Genomic DNA, 4,381 nt, shown 5'->3' with positions numbered 1-4,381 from the left:
ATATAAGAATATGATCAATAAACATAATAACAAATTTATCAAGATATTCATTACATACCCGATTTATTATATCCATGAATGTTGCTGGAGCATTGGTTAAACCGAAAGGCATAACCAAAACTCATTATGTCTGTATCTGGTTCAAAATGTTGTTTTGGCAATGTCCTCGTCTCTAACTTTTAGCTGATGATACCTCGATTGTAAGTCAATTTTAGAAAAATAACTTGCTCCAACCAATTGGTCAAACAAATCATCGATTCTTGGAAAGAGATATTTGTTCTTGATTGTCATCTTATTCAATTCTCTGTAATCAATACACATTCTCATAGACCCATCTTTCTTTTTAAAAAACATAACCGGAGCACCCTAAGGTGAAGTACTTGGTCTAATGAAGCCTTTATCAAGCAAATCTTTCAACTGTGTTACCAATTCCTTCAATTCAGATGGTGCCAAGCGATAAGGTGCCCTAGCTACCGTTGCTACTCCTGGTATTAAATCAATTCTGAATTTGATGAATCAATCTGGTAGTAAGCCAACCAGATCTTCTGAAAATACTTCAGGATATTCACAAACCACAAGAATAGATTCTTGCTTATTCTTTTATTTCTTTGAATCAATCACGTAAGCTAAATACCCTTGACACCCTTTTCAAAAACAATTTCTGGCTTTCATGACAGATAACAAACTGGTATAATGATCCCGTCGATCACCATAAATCACAATCGACACTTTTTCCGATAAATTAATATTGATCATCTTTTATTGCACACAATATTGGCTTGGTTTTCTGCTAGCTAATCCATTCTTACTACTACATCAAATTCTTTCATCGACATCAAAAACAATTGAATTGGCAGCCCACATCCCTCAATTTCAATTCGATAATTATTAAAAACACGGCTAACAGATACTTGACTATTATTAGCAATATCAACTACTAAAATATAGTCAAATGGCATAGAATTCACGTATGAACACCCCATAAATAGTGGCGTTACAAAAGAATAATTTGCACCAGAATCAAACAGCACTTTAGCATATACGGAGTTAATGAGAAAAGTACTTGTTACCACGTCTGGAGTTGTCTCGGCCTCATTTTTGGTCATTTGAAAAGATCAGGCCCTTACCCCTCCCGGACCTCCTCTCTGAACATTAGATCACCCACGTGTACTTGGAGCATTTCCTCCCGTGGTTAACCTTGGAACTCTTAATTGAGGACAAGTCGGTCGAATATGGTCAGGGGAATTACATTGAAAACATTTCTTAGGAGTTGGATAGTTTCTGGATAAATGAATTGTCTCACCACATTGATAACATTCCTTTTTATCAGTACTACAATCACCCTGATGAACTCGGTGACATCTTAGACACGTTCTTTTCGCAAAACGTTGAATAGGACGGTTCTCCATTTTTACAAAATTTGGCTTTTTGAAACTGGTTGAAGATCCTTCCCACTTTCTTTTCTCTACCACTTTCTCTTCCCCTTGCCTTTTTTTTATGTGGTTTCAGCAGCATCTACTGCTATTGGAAAGGTGACATGACTCATTGCAATTACAAACTCTCGTATTGAAGGTTTTAAACCCCAAATATATCTTTCAACTTTTCGAGATTCTGTAGAGATATAATGTTCTGCAAATTGGGAATGTTCAATAAATCTCAGTATATTCCCATATTGTCTGATTACCTTGTTCCAACTTCAAGAATTCTTTTTCTAATTGTCTGACTGTCCGCTTTTGGAAAAAAAAATTCTTTAAATCGATCAACAAATCATGACCAAGACATAGTTTGCAGGATATCTGGTTTAGCTAATGATTCCACATCCCACCAATATAAGGCATTGGATTTCAACATGGATACTGTAAATCTGACTTTATCTTCCTTTGGAAATTTCCTGGTGTTGAACACAGATTCTATCTATAATATCCGTGTTTCGTTAACTCGTACAAATTGGGTTAAGAGAATTTTGGTAGAATTATGCATAATATATTTGTACCCTATGCTTAACCAATTTGTACCTTAGACTAGCTTTGCGTCAAAATGTGTTTCTACCTATATTGACGTAAAGTTGAGAATTTAACTTGAAGGGTAAAAACCGTCAAATAGTTAAACTTTATATATATATATATATATATATATATATATATATATATGAGGCGGTTAGGTTTTTTTTTTTAAAAATATAATTATATATATATTAGGTATATGAGGCGGCATCACCGCCCTCAAATCTCAACCTCATATATCTCTTTCTCTCTCTCAATTCTCTCTCTAAAATGTCGTATTCTCTCTAGATTTTACGTCAAGTTAGTAAGGGGATCGAGACAACAATTATATATTCGGAATCCACTCTCCGAACCCTTCTTAAAGGTATAAGTTTCATTCAGTTTCATTAAGGTGTTTATTTTAGGATTGTTTAGATCGGTTTATAAACTGTGTTTATATCTAAGTTTACGGATTGATGTTATCAAAAACCATGATATATTTGATGTTTAGAATGCTRGAACTGGTTATATTGATGTAGAAATGAAAATGGTATATTATCGTTTCAATATGGTTAGATTGTGGGTAAATGTTTAACCGTACACCAATTGTTCGGTTAAATGTCGAAAGGAGTAAAAATGCATGATTAAGCTTGGGTTAACRACCGTTAGACTTGTTTTACTGTTTAGTATGTTTAAGTATATTATAGCATGTAAATGTAGCGAATCACGGAAGTTGGATCATAAAAGTTAGTCGGGAATTACGGAATCGAATTTTACCGACAATGTAACTCCCGTACTTTGACAGTGTATATCTCACAAACCGTAAGTCGGATTAAGCTCATATTTTGCAGTCAGGAAGATCATACTGTATACTACAACTTTCATTTAGACAGTATAGTCTTGATTGGTCTCTAAGGTAGGTAAAAATGCTTAGAAATAAGAGGGTCGGAAACAGTTGGATCGAAAGGGAATAAGGTTAAGTTCTACGTTTAAGTTTTCAATTCGTATCCAGCTGTCCTTCTTGAAGTCTACGTTGTTTAAGTAYRTTAAGACMTAAGTAAYTWYAATAGAATAATTATGTTTCGGTTTTTATGCTTTGTAAATAGTAACCGGTTATGCATTCGTTAGGCACGCGGGCAAAAACAAACTTGATCGTGAATTTACATTTGATCGTGCGTTAATTGTCAAATTCAGTTAAGGTACGAATTTCATATCTCACTTGACATGGGAATAGCCATTTGCATAAGGCTTCCTAATTCGGATTATCTGTGATAAATTCCGAATAATTTGTTCTGAATTTCCTTTATGCTTATCAAATGTTATTGAACTTTGATTCCTTTTGAATTACGACTTATATTCTTATTCGGAATATGGATCATTTTGATCACTTGACTTGTTTTATTGCTTCATTTATGAAACATTTTACTATAGACTCAATAACTGGAGCACCRGTATTGAGATGTTTCCATGGTGACTAAAACGATCATGGCGTCCTTATTTTATAAGTCCTTAAAAGTGGACTTGATTATGTACCGGTCGAATAGAGGGCGTATGGATCGATCCTAGGAACCGTTATCGGATATTGATTTGTGGCCGTGGTTAAATTCACGGAGAGGATTGTTGTGTTGTGCTTACACCCCTTTCCTCACTTGTGCCTGAATGGACTGATCATCCTTTGGGAACAACGCATCCTCGTGATGCAGTTTGTTCTTCGGACCCTTGATATGCTTTTGGGGCATTTTGACTTTCTTTTGGATATCATTTGGCGTTATCAATTGTTTTTGAACTTGTTATCTCATATTCATTGTTTAGTTATATTATTATCCGTTCACTGAGCATTAAGCTCAGCCGAGATTTTCTTGTCCTCGGCAGGTACATGACTTAGCAGTGATTTTGGGGTGAGAGCTACGGAGATGACAATATTGAAGATAACTCATTAAGTCATATTTTTGTTAAACTTTTGATGACTAATGTAGACATGCTGGTATTTTGGGACCGTATTTTGAGACACGTTATCTCCGTTTGTGGTTATGTAATTATCTTTTGGTAAATTTTATTAGATGCTCTGTTTTATATAGCATATGTTTGTTTTATTCCAATTGTGGCATCTCCCGTCTTTGACCACGCGGGACGGGGGTGTTACAAGTTGTGGTATCAGAGCTATAGGTTATGATCCTGTAGTAYAATTTAGGTTTGATCTGTGAGGAATGGGTAGAACTAAGATAGGARTATCCTAAGTCTTATACATGTTAACTATTTGAAATCTCGTATGTTTTGTTTCTTTTGAAATTAACTGAGCAAGTGGTTTTCCTATTATTTGTGTTAGTTCCAAATGCCGCCAAGAAGAATACCGGCAATAACAGGTAGACCCAGGAGAAACCAAACTGGATCTGAAAATG

This window comes from Cynara cardunculus (genome assembly GCF_001531365.2).
Source record: "Cynara cardunculus var. scolymus isolate 2C chromosome LG 10, CcrdV1, whole genome shotgun sequence".
NCBI classification, from domain to species: domain Eukaryota; kingdom Viridiplantae; phylum Streptophyta; class Magnoliopsida; order Asterales; family Asteraceae; genus Cynara; species Cynara cardunculus.
This window is presented reverse-complemented; position numbering follows the sequence as displayed.